The following is a 16,920-nucleotide window of genomic DNA, read 5'->3' as shown; positions in this document are numbered from 1 at the left end:
AGATAGATAGATAAGATAGATAATGATAGAATAGTAGATAGATGATGGATGATAGATAGATAATATAAGGATGGATATACAATGATAGATAGATAGATAGATAGATGATAGATAGATAGATGATAGATAGATAGATAGATAGATAGATAGATAGATAGATAGATAGATAGATAGATGATAGATAGCTGATATTCTGAGAGGCGCAGAACATAGAGAAAAACAGAAATGGATAGAGATACTAAGAGCAAAACAGACTGAAGGAGAAACAGGGGAAGACAGAAGATCAGGGACTTTCTGTACTGTTGTTCATTTGTCCTCGGTTAGGATATCAAACAGACCTCTTTGCCCTCACTAGACTGATACTGTACTTGCACCCATTTAATTACTGAGATGGGTTACATACTTACCACCAATTGCCTTGTTCTCACTCGCCCTAACTGCTAATGGGCTATAAATATGGGCTTTAAAAACTAACCCAGGTTTGATGTGGATTTGTGTTCACCTACGTTAATAACATGCTGGGGAAATAGATTAGCCTCCATCTGTCTGTGACTCACTGCACTATGCATTTTACCACCGACCTGGCCTGGCCCACTCCAGCATGATAGAGGACAGTGCCATGACCATATGCAAATCTAGGCCTTTATAATCCAAAGAAACATTGCCAGCAAAACAGAGCATTTACAGCAGGAGCAGCAAGAGCTCCGGTTATAGTGTGATAAGCAGCTAGGGCCTGGGAGACTCTTTCTGGCAGGTGATGAGCCACTTCAGAGGGAAATAGCTAAACAGCTTTAAAAAGAAGGGGCAAAAGGAAAGGGAACCATGGGTTCCAGGCAGCAAAAGTTACAGCAAAATATTAGCTTCCAGACTGATGGTCCGGCAGGGCTTCCAACCCTTCCAGAGCTTCATCCCCAGCAAAAACTAAAGTTAAATTCTGTGTCAAGAGGGACTTAGAAACAAAGGGCTGTTCTAGACAACAGAGAGAAATCAATGAACTTCGTGGAAAAGGGGTTGTGACGTGGCCGCTCTCCGGCACTACTTGCAGAGTGGGTGGATTTTAAGGAGAGGCTGTTGGATGCCTGAGGTAGACTGAAGGAAGTCTGAGTCTGGGCCATTTGGGAGAGAACATGATGGAAATATCTGCCCGATGCCTGGAGAACCTATTTGTTTTGACTACTGCTGCTGCTATTTTCCTTAAGGTTGGGGATCACAGGACTGTGGGAAACCAATGCCCAAGCAGAGCAAATGTGTTCTCTTTGGGCAATAGGGAGGCCCTGTGCTTTGGACAATGTATGCCTTCTAGTGCATCTGCAGTCAGAACAGAGACAGGCATTGTCCATGACTCTCCCTATAACAACCAGAGCAATCATCTTTGGTGCCCTTCCTCTATTCAAGAAATCGTTTCCCTCAATAACCTCAAAAAAAAACCTATGTAGCTAGAAAAGGCCATTGAAATTTTCCTTCATTACACTTGGTATGTTTAATCTTGCCCAAGAGCAACACAGACATTTCTTGCCTAACAAATTTTTATGTAACAGAATGACATACAATTGTTTCTCCTCGATTTTTATATCCACCTTAGTTTGAATTCTTATTTTCTTCATTTCAATATGTTCTTTTATGTGAAGAATTATCTGGTTTATCAACTCCTGGTAAATTCTAATAAAACCAAAATGCTTATAAAAATTAGAACTCAAAATATTTACTAATTTACTATTTAGTTTTTATACAATTATAATTATAAAATAAGGGCACATTCTATTTTAAAGGTATTGCTCACATTCAGTAAGATTCTTCATTTGTGGGTTAGCTTACAGTTAACAAACTTATTATACCCTGTCCTATAAATATGCCCCATAGTCAACCCATAAATATATACCACATTTAACAAAAATGTCATGTACTTAACAAGAATGTAATGAACAATTTGAAAGTTGTTTTCCATTTTAAACACAAGCAGATTGTTCACATACGACAATAAAAAATGAAGTAGTTCAAGTTCTGTCTCTTTTCCTTTGGGGATTATTATTTATTTTAAATCTACTGCTAAAATGAAGACTATAGAGAATGGTAGGCTGTGCATGGGCAAAGGATTCCAAATCCATATAAACAGTAAGCACAGCTATTATATAATATTTGCATCATTAATTTTTTCCAAGGGAAGAATATTTTCTCATTACACTTTAGAATCAGGACACATGGTGATAAGAAGCAGATTCTACTTCACTTGATTATCATCTTAAAATTTTGACAGCCTTACTGGATTTGGGCAGACCTCACTCACTGCCTTGGCCTTGCTATGCAACCCCCTGTGATTCTTGCCCATGACCCCAGACCCAAGACAACCTCAGCAAGAACAGCCCAGGGAGCCTCCAGCAATCTGAACAAAGTGAAGAAAAGGAAAGGAACCAAGCAGGAGTCTCCTCTACATTTTTCCCAACAACTCTTTAGGACAGGGTTATGAACCCAATATTTGGAAATGAGGAAAAGTAGACTTCAAGAACAATGTCCAATAGCCCTCTGGTTTTAAGCAGAGAATCAGGACTAAAAGCCAGATGTAATGGTAAATTATGACTATAAATTTGATGGGATTTGGAATCAACTAAGAAACATGTCTTTGGGTGGATCTGTAAGGGCATTTCTCAGGAAGAATTAACCTAGGTTGGAAGACACTCCCTCAGAGTATCTTCCGACCTATGACCCAGGTATAAAGAAGTCAGAGGGGAAAGTTCGCTTGCCTGCCTTCTCACCTTGCTGGTGAGCACATCTGTCTCTGTGTTGTTGCTGCTGCTGCGTGTTGTTAGGTTGTTTACCAAAACGGTAGCCAGATATCGGCGCCATCTTGGCCTTGGCCTTTGTCTTGGGCCGCTCCCCATAATTTATTTATTCATTTTTAATTTTATGCACGAGTGTATTGCCTGCATGCAGGTAAGTGCACCCATGTACAGTGCTCACAGAGGTCAGAAAAGGGTGTCGAATTCCCTGGAACTGGAGTGTCAGGCAGCTGTTGGCCGCCATGTGGGTGCTGGGAATCGAAACCCGGTCCTCTGAGAGAGTACCCAGTGCTCTTAACCTCTGAGCCATCTCTCCAGCCCCAGAACCCAGCTTCCAAAATGGAAAACCAACAGTTCTCCAGGAATCTCCCAGGACTTCAGTGCCAGACTGGGACAGCTGAGGCATCCAGCTTCATGGACTGAGAAGCTACTGGGTTCTCCCCCTCCATGTGCAGACAGCCATTGTTGGACTACCCAGGCTGTATCAGTTGTAAGCCATGTCAATAACATCTATTTTTATAACATCTTTTAAGAATATCTATTGATTAGTTCTCTTCCTCTACAGAACTCTGTCTAAAGCACCAGATCAGTCTAAACTACCTGAAAGGGGCACAGCAGAGCCCATAGCAGCCATAGCTCTGCAAGCAAACCTCTCCAGATCTCCTTCCTGAACTCAAGTCAACCACCCTTAGATACCAACCCAGCACCAACAAAGGGCCATAATGTGATTTGGGAGGTAGAGTAAGTTTCACTAGAGGACTTCTTGGTGATTCTATTTCTTGCTCTCCTTCCGCTCTTTATCCTTCTCATTCTCTGCTTTCAGTTTCTTTGTCTCTTTTCTCCTTCGTTATTTCTTTTTTAGCCTACTTTTTTAACAACAGCTCTACTTGGGGTAAGACTGCAGGAGCACTCACACTAAGCTCCAGAGAGCTTCTCATTTGAGACCTTGCATATTACATACACCTCTAAAGGGCTGATGAATCCCTTTATGTCCTTTTTACTACAAGTTGGGGAGCATCTTGTGTTTCTCTGTCTCCCTCCCTGCTACATTAAAAAATGATAATCTCCCTCTCCATATAGCTAGAGTTTGAAGTCGTACTTACTGGTTAGTATTGATCAGTACTCATTTATAACTGGTGTAATGGCTTCCCTACAGAGTGCATATTATAATTTCCATCATCAGACCACAGAAAGCTTTGGGTCACATACTAAGAGGAAGATCTGGCAAAGAAAATGAACTTGTCATCAGCCTCGATCTCTTGTCTCTTCAGTTACAGGAAGAGCTATTTTCTCTCTTTCAGTTAGCTGGCCTTTGCATATGATCACAGGCTGGAAGCACAGTGCTGACCTTGTCTGCCTTCCAGGAGAAGACACTCACAAGCAGGGCATGAGGGCCACTTCGGGAGCTAATGACAGCCCAGGGCTGTGCATGTGATGGTACACAGTGAAGCTTTGGCTATGTTTCTCTGGAACACAGGATCAAGGCTGCAAGGAAGCAAGACAGCAACTGAGGGCTTCCTCTCTTCTCACAGGCAGCAGAGGGACAGGTGTGTCACCATCTTCATCTTTACCAGTTTACCTATTCAAAACACATAGGCAGAGAATGGGCATCTTCACAGTAACAAAAATGTATCAGGATTCAGTTCAGCTACATATAATACTAGCTCAAAGAAGTGACTTAATGACATACAAAGTTATTTTTTTCCCCATACAAAAGATACCTTAAGGTGGCAGTGAAGGTTGTCATGGCAATTCCAATCATCAAGCAGCCAGAGGGATTTTATCTTTCTTCTTGACTATATTCAGCACATGGCTTATTCTTTAAGGCCACCCTGTGGTCCAAGATGGTTAGTGAAATGCCAGGCATCCTCCCTACTTTCTAGGAGACATGAAGGAGATAAGGTGAAGGCTAAAAGGATAGCTCTCCGAGATGAAGCAGCACTCTTCGTGATTTATAGAAAGCTAACCAACAACTTGTACCTACGAGAGGCTTGGAAGTATATCTCTTTATCTAGACACAAAACCCACTCAGAATTAAATCAGAGCACTGCTCATAAAGAAGCAGAAAATTGATACTGAGAGACCTTCACCAGTCTCTGCTACAAGATAGGTACAGCCCCCGAGCTAAGAATTTTATGTACATCACCCTGCTCCTTCCTCAAAACACCTCTGCTCTGCACTCCATTCAAACTCAAGAGGCCCTAGAGGTTGTTAATCCAGTGAACCAATTTTATTCTGACACTTGAATACAACTTCCCCCCAAATCTCATTTGACTCTCAAAACCACACCCTTGAGTAAATATTATGCTTACCTTAATTTTCTTAACTTGGTTTTCTTCAAATCACATGGAGCAAAACTGGAACTAGTCTCTAGACCTCCTAATAGTTGCTCAAACCATTCTTCCTCCCTCCCTCCTTCCCTTCCTTCCTCCTCTTTCCCTTCCCTCCTCCCTTATTGCCCTTCCTTCCTTCTCTAAAGGAAAGTAAAGCTACAGAAAAGTTCAGGAAATGTTTTATCATCAACCTTTCAATTCTATCTGATTTTAGGGATGCAATAAGTCTGCTTGTCCTTATTTGCATCTTGCTGATTGCTAGTAAGATGAAGTTTGTTTTATTTTCTTTCTGAGGTTTTTAAAACTTTACTTGTGTGTTGGGGGGGTGTAGGAGTATACTACCGTCATGCATGCAAGTGCCCACAGAGGCCAAAAGAAGGCATCAGACACCCTGGAGTTGCAGGTAGTTGTGAGCCTCCCAACATGGGTGCTGGGAATCCAACTCTGTCCTCTGGAAGAGCAGCGAGCACTTAGCTGCTGAGTCATCTCTCCTGCCCCAGAGAGAGAAGGTTTTTAATTTTTGTGTGTTTAGAATTTCTTATTTGAATTACCCTGCTCTGCTGTTTGCTCATTTTTAAAGTAATTTCTCTCTTTTCTTATATGTATTTTCTTTTCCTTTATATGATTTGGACACTAATCTTTTGCCTACTAGATCTGGTGTAAACTGGTACAAGGTAACAAAGCTGTGCAGTTTCACGGGAGCTGGGGGCCGATGTACAATTTCAAAGACAATCTAAATCACTCACACACACACACACACACACACACACACACACACACACACAATCGATTCCTTAGTATGGAAGCTATTGATTCATTATAGTTAAATCTACAAATCTTTTTCTTTATAGGATGTACTTTTTGCTACTTCAAAGAAAGCTTTCTCACTCTTAATATAGAAAACATCCTACATTTTGTTCTCATTGTTTTAAATTTTTGTTCTTGTGTCTATTTTTGTGTGCTCTATGAGGAAAATTTTCCAGTTGAAAATTTCTCCAATGCTATATATTTAACAATTTACATTTTCTACATTATTTTTGGGTGTATGTGTAAATACATGTATGTATACAGGTATGCATGCACATGTGTACTCATGTGTGTGTGGAGACCAGAGAACATTGGCTGTCGTTCCTCAAGCACCATGCACTTCACATTTTTGAGACAAGTTCTCTCACCGGTCTGGAACTTGTCAAGTAAACTCAGCTGGTTTTCCAGGGAATCCAAGGGATCTGCTTATCTTTGCCCTGTGGCAGTGGGGTTAAAAGCACATACCACCATGCCCAGCTTTTTTTTATATGGGTTTGAACACAGATCCTCATACCTGCAAGGCAGGAACTTTATTGACTGAGATATTTCCCCAGCTCTCCACTGATTTTTAGTAGAATTTTTGCATACATAACCAAGTGTCGCGAATGTATTGATATATTTCTGTCCTTAACAGTTTCATTTATTTATTTTGCTACTCTTGGGTTTTTCTCTTTATCCCCTTTTTCTTTTTTTAAAGATTTTTTAAAATTATGTATATGCACTTGTATCTGTCAGTATGCATGCACATGTGCATGCAGGTGCCCCTGGAGGCCAGAAGATGGTGTCAGAGCCCCTGGAGATGGAACTACAGGTGGTTGTGAACCACCTAGGTGTCAGGAACCAAACTCAGGTCCTCTGCAAGAACAGCAAGTGCTCTTTACCGCTGAGCCATCTCTCCAACCCTTCTCACTGTTTTTCTTTCAGCTCAGTTCTTTACGTTACAAATAAAACATGTCTGACACTGGTACCGCCTATCTATACATATAATTTATTAACATATGCTCGACACAAGACTAAAATTTGATGTGTGTGACAGTTATTTAGGAAAGTAGACTAGATGGTTTATGGTTTCTCTAGCTGCCAAGCTGGAGACTCTACTTGCATTGTTAAGGAATTGAGCTGTTTGGAGCCAGCACATTCCTCTGCAATACAAAGGAAAATAAATTCTAAAGCTAGTGAACAAGATGCAGTATTGAGCTCTGCATGCACAGAGACACCACTGCTACCAGGATCCATGTTCTGATATCATCAATGGCTATGTATTATTTATAATTATCACTTATGATGATGAATGACCAAAATCCCAGTTTTTGATAATATAAGTACATGAAGATGAATGGAAAGATCAGCTCCAGAGCTTAAGAGATGAAGCAAAGTTTGAAATCATATTGTTTTTGGTAAATGCCTATTATTCACGCTATATAGACTCTACAGGTTATAGTGCTTCACAGAATTTGTGGTAGTAAGCTTTCCATTGCTATGCCAAAATATCTGAGATTAAACAACTTATAAGAAGGAAAAAAAAGATCATGGCTTCGGGGATTTTAGTCCTTGTTCTCTTGACTACCCAGCTTTTGGGCCTGTGGCAAAGCAGAATATCATGGCAAGAGCATGTAAGGGAGCAAAGCTGCTCACCCAGTTGCTGAAAAGCAAAGAGACAAGAGGTTGGTGTCTTTATAACGTCTTCAAGAGCAGGTTACCAATAACCTAGTTCCTTCCACAAGACCCTGCCCTAAAGATTCTACCACCTCCCAGTAGCTCCACCGGCCGGTAGTCAAGTTTTCAACACGTGGGGCTTTGGGAGACATTGTGGATCCAGATTATAGCAGGGTCCTGCTGTTCTCACATTATTTACAGTCTGGAGTCTGGCCCTTGGCAAGGGTCTCCTCAGCACATGCACTTATTCTGTGCACACAACACCTTGGAATAAAGAAGTAAAAAGGAAATAGGTGGCTCACAGCAATCCCGAGTCAACTGTAGTAGTTTTCTCTCATCAGTTTGCGTATCTGGCTCAGCTTAGAAGACAGAAAAGGGAAGGGAATAGGAACAGCCCAGAAACTGGTATCTCCAGGAGCCCAACTTTTGACCACCACCACCCAACCCAACCATCAGGATTAGAGAAACAGATTCTTCTCATTAAGAATCAACTCATGGACTAGCTCTTTAATTCTAACTTCCAGTTTTAATTAATTCAAACTCCATGCCCTATAAATCATAAAGTTCCTACCTGAGGAATGCTTAAACTCCCACAGAAGACTCCTGCATGGCGACTTCAAGAATATGCCACAGTTCAATCAAAAGATTGCTTTCAATATTAGAATGTATTTTTTTACAATGGAACTTCATTTAGAGGGGAGGGAATTGCTAAAGAATGTTGACTCTCTGGTTTTGCCAGTAAAGATTCACAAAATCTGACTATCAAATACATGAACTACACGCAGCCCACATGAGGAATGCCCTGTCTCTACACTGTCTATGTTCACTTTCTCCTACCTTTTCACAAGTTCAACTTTATATGAATTAAGAAAGATCTACTTTAATACTCATAGAAACTTGAGACTATTTTTGATTGCTTGTCTCCATTTTTCATTAAATACTGATACAATTTAATTCAAATAAATAAAACAACTGTATACCCAAGAATGCTTCTTTTTCAAATGTGTTTCTCTCCTATAATAGAATTGCATGCCTCCATGGGTTTTCACCAAACAAGACAATTGTTTTTACAAAGAACAATCCAGGCTACTTGTTCACTCAAAACAAAAAGTTGAACAGAAGATGAAATGAAAACTTCACCTTGCTTAAAATCATGCTGGAACCTTCCTGTAATGTCACCTCGAGTCCACGACCAGGGATAATGTTTTAAGTAAAGCTGTGTTTGAATAAGATTCTCCCACTTCATCCAATAATAAACCACCTTGGACAGGGCTCAAGACTAAAGTGTCTGCATTATATTGTGCATAGCAACAGGTTATGTTTGTGCAAGGTCCCAGCTCAATTATTCATGAATTTTTACTTCTTTTTATTCTATTTCTTAACATGCAGATTTGGCTGGCATGGTTACATCAGTTGTCGGTTTCTCCTGTTTTGTTGTGGTTGTATGTTCTAATGAAAACTCTTCCTCCTGAAAAGGACCTATCTCCATGCCTGAACTACGGAATCTGTAGATTTCCTTCCTTGACTACAAAACAAGAGCTTGAATTCAATTGGCCAACAGATGGCATCAGCCAAATGAGCCTTTCCTCAAATGTCACTCATTCATTCAGCAGCTCTTTGCAGAGTACCTCTTGGGCTCCAGGCATCCTGCTTGTCTGTGAATTCAGTAGTGAACAAAACAGATGTGTGGACTGTTGCCTATGGGGTGGTTACAATGAAACAGGGAAGAAACATGTTACTATCTATTGCACATGGTGTTAAGTAGATAGAGCTGCCACTTAGAATAGCAAAGAAGACCTTGTGGATGTGTAGCGTTTAAAGCAAAGTCCTAAAGGATAAAGAGGACCTGACCATCCAAAGGGAAGAAGGCAAGGGATCAGCAGAAAAGCTGGACAACATTTCTCCCCTAGGAAGCCTTGCTGCCCATCCATGGCTTCCCCTTTCCTCTACACCCTCTTCCAGCACTCATCTTCCCCCATGACTTACCACTTAATCATAGGCTGCATCGCATTGTTCTCAGATGGCTCCTGTGGTTAAACTTGTCTCATGAACAAGTTTTGTCAACCCACTGAGGACAGAAGGCATGTGCCCCTTTTATACCAGGTATAAAGTTCTAGAGCAGAATGGTGAGGGCAACATTGAAATCAACTGAAGGTGGACATTGGGCCTCATGGGGTGGGGGTAGATGAATATCCACGGCTAAGCTGCTTTTCTATCTGCATCTGTTCACATTAGATGAAATGCAAATAGATAGACCCCATCTCTCACTGTTCTATTTAGCATTTATATGACACCTTTCAGCACAGAGAAATGAGTAAGTGGAACCAGAAGTGGCTGTTCTATGTGCTCATCCCCTCTCTTGGCTGTGGCCAGGCATCTGGTCCCCACCTGCCCCCGCAGCCCCTCCTCCCCGAAAGAGCAGGCTGCATGCACCACTGTTTCTGCTTTCAGCAGAGCTCTTCCCATGGAGCCGCACGCTGTTGAAAGAATGCATTGTCCGTGCTAAAGGGAGATCGAATGCGGGTAGCACACTACAAATCTGAGCTGCTAAGTGATAAATGAGCAATGAAAACTATCCTGACATCATTAAGGTGTTCCTGAACATGCCATCTGCTCCAGCCTCCCCCAAACGCAACTGTGGAAAGTTAGGAGTGCTCACTGGGTGACCAGAGCCTGCCTTGGGAGTCACCAAATTGGACCTTTCCAACCCAATGGGGTTTTTCTAGATTCTGTCAACTGAAGGATGCAGACATTCCATAGAGACTGCTAGACTTATATCTCTGCAAACCTTGCCATAAGGTAGAGCTCTCTTCAACCATATGACAGCTTACTTTCAACTGCTTCAAGTTTTGTTTTCAAAGGTCCATTTGAGGCTCTGGAAGGATCTCTCCCAAGGCCCCCACACATCTGGACCGGCCCCTCTATAGAACCCATACCACACTCTCCACTGGTCCCAGCTTCGCAAATACTCAGCACTAGCAGTGATCTGAGACAGACCACCTGCTGCCTGGCTGGCAAAGCAGTTTATCTGACATCTGACATTGATACAGTGAAATTGGCCAGGGTCAAAAGGGGCATCTCTGAAATTCTTAAGCTCTTGAAGGCTGCCTGGAGGACTAGGAAGACAATCCCATCCTCTCACCTACTCATGCCATGGCATCTGAAGTCTCTAAAGAAGAACCTGGGAAATGAGCTGGAAAAGCAGTGGGGCAATACACTAATTTCCTTCACAGCCTGTATTGGGGTAAAAGACGGTACACAAGATGCCCCCGGTTCTAGCCCATGGAGGTGAACTTGTTTTGCCTGTTTTATGGTGTAGCCATTATTCCCTGGGATGGCAGCGTGTATAGTGACTGGAAATATGTTTCAGCTTCAGCATCCACTTACAAGAGTACAAAGCCTGGTTGCATTTCTCACTAGCTGTGAGACCTTGAGTAAGCGTGATGGTTGATCTTCAGTGTCAGCTTGAGTGGATTTGGAATCACTTAGAAGACACATATCTGGATATGCCTATGAGCATGTTTCCAGAGGGAAGAGCCACCCTGAATGTGGGCAGCACCACCCCACGGGTTTCCCCCCAAGACTGAATAAAAACAAGAAAGCAAATGAAGCACCATCATGCAGTGCCGCTTCCTGACTTCAGGTGAAATGGGACCAGCCACCTCATGCTCCCACCACTGTGACCAGCTGCATCCCTTCAAACTATGAACTGAAATGGGCCCTGCCTGCCTTAGGTTGCTCTAGTCAGGTGTTTTATCACAGTAATGAGGAAAGCAATAATACAGAAAAATCACTTAGCACATCAGTTTTCCTATCTGTAACCCAGGGGACATGATGCCACCTGTCACATAAAATACAAGGCTCAAACGATGGCATAGAAAGAATCCTCAGCACAGTGTCTGCCACCTGGGAGGGGTGTAGTAAAGGTTTCCTGTTTATTGCAGACTTAGTCAATATGCCACACACTGAGTACATGCTTTCTTTAATCCTGTCATTTGATTCCACAACTCTCCAAGGCAGGGTCTGTGTTCCTGATAACTCTGCTGTGCCACTCACCTGGTTTCCCTAAAAGAAATATTTTCGTGCTGGTGGCTTTTTCTGTCAGCAATTTTCCCTTGAAAAAAAATTGCTCCAGGATAGGTGCTTCCTGAGGGGAAGCTTTCTCCATTACTGCAGCAGGAGGGGAATGTGAGGGCAGCCCTTGTTCCCCACCCCATCACAAGAAACCACCTGTGGAAGTCATCTCTCTCTCATACCACTGGGCCAGACTTGGTGATTAATAAGAGCCATTTAAGATGAATACACTTTCTTGTTTAAGTTTTGAAAATTAAAGATCTTGGAAATGTGAGCCCAGAGGATAAAGAAAAAAAGAAGCAGAACAATATTCTCTGCCTAGTTACATTGGTTTTTCAAACCCCTCTGCCAAATTCTGGAGAATTGCCTGTTCCCTGTCCATGTCACATGGCTGTCCTTTTTTCCCTTCTCACCTCAGAAAGGACATTAGCTCCAGACAAAGCGGTTATCATAGATTCTCAGCAGTTTCCAAGTTACCAAATGAGACAGTGGAACACTTGATTGTACTGGCTTGGGCCAGTGGTGGAAGATAAGGGAGTAACATGGGTCCAAGCAGCTTTTACTGCTGTACTTTTGCCAAAGCATGAGTGCCCAGACAGGGCTGATCTGAGCCCATGAGACTCTGGAGAAAACAAAGACACCTCAGCTAGACCCTTCTCCAGGCCATGCTACTCAGAGTTCAGTGTTATCCCTGTCACCTTCACAAAGTAGACAATACCTATCCTGAGATGGGCACTAAGGCCCACCCACCAAGAGCTACAGTTGGCCCTGAGGTCCATCCCAGAGTGGAGTTACCTAAATGAGCATGGTTGTCATTTATTGAGCTCTTTCCAACTCTGAAAAAATGCCATTAAGGCCTCCATGTAGGCCCCAGGACAGAAGAATTCAGTTGGGAGGTTTGTTTCCTAGTTTATAAAAATGAAGAAGTTGAGGACTAGAGAGATGGCTCAGTGGTTAAGAACACTGACTGCTCTTACTAAGGACCTGGGTTCGATTCCCAGCACCCACATGGTGGCTGACAACCATCTGTAACTACAGTTCCAGGGGATCCGACACCCTCTTGTGACCTCCACAGGCACTGCACGACATGGGTGCACTTACACACATGCAGGCAATACACTCATACACATAAAATAAAAATAAATAAATATTTTTAAAAAATAAAAATGAAGAAGTTAAATACAAGCAAGCTTGAAATCTCACCACTGCACATCTAATATATGGCTGGGCCAAAATATGAACTCAGATCTCTGTCTTTGGCCTTATACCCACTGCTTGAGAATGAAGGAAAAGAAAAGGAAAGCATAGGAAGGAAAAGATGCCAAGAAAAGAGGATGTGTGTGATCAAAATGAACGGTGAATATTATGTGCTTCTTTAACGTCTGGCAAAGTGCTGCAGTTCTCAAGTGTATGGAACATAAGTTCCTCACTCCAGCCTGCTTTCGTAGGTGAGGTTCTCTAATCTCATAATCCTCCTTATTCCAGAGGCGCGTGCAGTCCTTGCTTATCCCTGAGCAGTGGTTCTCAGTTTCCTGTCAGACCATGGGATCACTGCCATAAACCAGCCATGTCTTCCCTGGGGAGTCAGGAGACGCCCTACTCTCTTGATATTCCTAGCGTTTATCTCCCACTGCTTGTTCACTGTCTTCTCAAGTGAAACACCCATATGATCCACTGTGGCATCAGTGTCTTCTTTCCCTGGAACACTTGTGGTAAGTAAACCATTGTCAGTTCCATCAGTGAGATATCAGGTGTTCAGCCCAGTCACAACCTTACTATGGAAATGCCTCTGCCATCAATGGATGATTAAACAAGAAGAGAAACAGATCAAGAGAAGGAAGAGAAAAAATGGAACTGAGATGGTCCATTACAGATTCAATCCCACGGATAACCACGTGAGCTTACAGTTTAATGCTATGGCTAAGAAAACAGATCCAGAGACAAATTCAGCTGATTCAATCCTTTATCACCATCTAGATGAGACACTCATTCCGGTTATTTTTGGCTCACAGTGTCAGAGGGATTTCAGTTTGTGAAGATGACATACAGCAGTGGCTCCATGGTGCAGGGGCATGTGATAGAGGCTCATTTCATCATGGCTATAGATCAGAAAGCAAAGAACTCAGGGCAGAACCAGAAATGAGCACAGCCCTCAAGATTTGCACATAATGACCCACTGCCCTGAGCTAGACCCCACATCTCAAAGGCTGTACAACCTCCCAAAGCAGCACCATCAGCTGGGAACCATATTCAAACACTTGAGCCTATGGGGGGCATTTCACATTCAAATCAAAGCAGAATTCATTTGCCTCACTGATTTCTGCAATACTGTTGGAGTTGCTGACTACGATATTACCTGTCTCTAAATATCACAGAAGTTCACAAGGTGACAAGCTAGAACCTAGGATGCCTGTATTCCCCCAAAGATGGCTGGTTTGAAGCACTTAACTATTTTTGTTTTCTTTAGTAGTAGGTATCATGCCCAGGTCTGTGGACACATCAGGCAAGTGCTATGCCACTGAGCTACCTCCCCTGCCTTGAGGCACTTTAAAACTGATCTACCTTTATATGAGAGGGACAATGCACAAAATCATTCTAAGAGTTTTTCAAATAATGGGAACCAGTGTACAGCTGAAGCAGAGCCTACTGTTTACCAGTGGGGTGTCTATTCACCAATCAAAGCCCAGCTGTATTGAGTTTGTCACGTGGAAGGTACCGTTACACAAACTGAAAGGTGTTAGCTCATCTTGTTCTCACAACAGCACTGAGATCAATATTATTTCTCCAGTTTAGCAGAGGAGAAAACTGAGGCACAGAGAGATTCATGAACTAATTCAAGGTTCAGAAATGCTGTTGAACTGGTCTAGGGAGGGAGCCCAGGCAATGGCCTCTTTTCAAAGCATCCCTGGTAGGGTCTCATGGGCCGCCAAGGTCAAGGACTACTTGACTGCACTAGCACACAAATCCTGTGATCCTACAATTATATAATCCGTCACCCTGTAAACTATTTCCTGTGAAGGTTTTACTTCTTTGATTAGATTATAAACTCCCAGGAGTGAAAAGGCTGAAGAAGAGCAATGGCTCACAATAATTTGGATTCTGTTCTTTTAGCCCAAGAGCCACTGAGCAAGCTTAGAGTAAATGCTCAATACATTCAAGACAGGGACTTGGACAGTGCAAATGACTGTGAAAACCTGCTGTTACAGGCTGCCACTGTTCCAGGTGTTTTACAATCATTCTTTCATTATTTTATGAAGAAGATATTGGTATTCCCATTTTATAGATAAGGAAACAAAGGCACAAAAAGGTTAAAAGGTACAGCTCTGAACTGAGCAATCTGGTTCCAAAGTATGGCTTAATCCAATATGATACAGTAGAAATATTGGGAAAGGGGAGGGAGAAGAAAGATACGGAGATCCTAGAAACAGGAAGACAGGAAAAATAGAAAAATAGAAGCAGTCTGCTATAGTAACAAAGTACCATAAACTGGGTTACTTAACAGTAGGAGCTTGCCGGCTTCCAGTCCTAGAGGCCAGAAGGCTACAGGGGAGAAGAAATAAATTTACTTCTCAGATTGGGTTCAGGACTGTGAGACCTTTCCCCATAACAAAAGACAGATTAACAAGAGAAAAACACAACCAAATTACTTCAGTTTTCTGTGATCCAAAGAAACAAGGGCACTATGTTTTCATGCTAAATTAGATGAAGTATGACTGGATGGAAGGTGTGCACTAGTGAAAAGATGCTAGTGGGCCTTCACAAGGCTTGTCTGTCCAGACTCTGCTCCAGATATACAGACATTTCTTTCCTCTGTGTATAAGGAGGTGACTTCTTCAGTGTGAATCATATGATCCACTTCAGGGGAAGGTGGGAAAATTCTCCATCTACTTAGTACATAAGGGCTGGGAAAGGCGAAAATGGCCTCCTTCTGTGTTCCCAGAAATACTGAGGTACCTTATTTGACATGCCAAGATTTGCACATTCTGCCGTGTTTCTCAGCAGGTGCCACCATCATCCTGATATCCACCTTCATCTTGCATGTTGTTGTCTCCTAAGGAGTGAGATTGTCTCCAAATTTCCCCCTTCCTTAAGGGCTCCAGTCGTATTAGACTAGGGCCCACCCCAACGACCTCATTTTGACTTCATTAGCTCTGTAAAGACTTCTGGGTGTCGTCACATTCTGATGTGCTGGGAAGGAGTGAAGATGTCAGCCTATTACTCGAAAGATACAGTTCGGCATGTCACATGAGCCTAGAACCACAGGAAAGGAAAGATCCAAGACTTGAAGCTGCCCACAGACCAAGTCTGGGATACATGATAAGGGCACTCAGACTTCTACTGGGAGGTCGGGGCCATGCCTAGGCTTCCCTGCCACAGACAGTAAGTAGTCACTGAGGGGTTACCAGCTTTTCTTGGCAATGCCTGGCCCTCAGGATTGCACAACATTCTCATCAATAAAAACCCATAAACTTAGGAGAAGGGAAAAAAAACTAAATAAAACCACACGCGCAAAAAGAGTAACCTTATGTTGTCTGTGAAAAACCCCCCAAAATGTCAAGAAGTGCTGAGTCAGGAGATTCTGCCCTAATAGCTTTTGTTGGAAACATTTAACATTTCAGTTTTATCTCTTCTTTTCTTTCAGACAGATCCTCAGAGGTATTCAAGTGCAACAATACCATCATTCAGGGCTTTTGGTTCCCAGAGGACTTGAACTGAGCCAAAGCCAACACACACCCTGAGAGAGAACAGATTAAATACTGAGAGTGAATTTCCTCTAGCCCGCCTGAATTGAGGAAGAAGAGAATCACATGTCACACACCAGCATCTTGTTGCCCTCCGGCCACCAAAATGAGTGTTTGACTGAACATGGTCCTTAGACAGGGACTCCTGAGAAGACACATCACAAAAGTTAAAGTTTTATCTCTGGCAGTAGCCAAAAAATATCAATGGTGGACTTTACATCACAGAACAAGAGTTCAACTAAATATTGAACTACTTAGGGGTGGGGAGATGGCTCAGTCAGTAAAGTTGCATAAGCATGAGGACCCAAGCTCAATTTCCAGAACCCACATAAAAGAAGAGTACTGGGGAGACAGAGACCGGAGGACCCCGGGGCTTGCTAGATAGCCGCTTGGCAAACTCCAGGTTCAGTGAAAGACCTTGTCTCAAAAAAATAAGGTGGAGAGCAATAGAAAAAGACATCAATCTCTGGCCTACACACACACACACACACACACACACACACACACACACACGTGCACACATACAAACACATA

The sequence above is a fragment of the Nannospalax galili genome, unplaced genomic scaffold (genome assembly GCF_000622305.1).
Source record: "Nannospalax galili isolate Female #2095 unplaced genomic scaffold, S.galili_v1.0 scaffold898, whole genome shotgun sequence".
Taxonomy (NCBI): domain Eukaryota; kingdom Metazoa; phylum Chordata; class Mammalia; order Rodentia; family Spalacidae; genus Nannospalax; species Nannospalax galili.
This window is presented reverse-complemented; position numbering follows the sequence as displayed.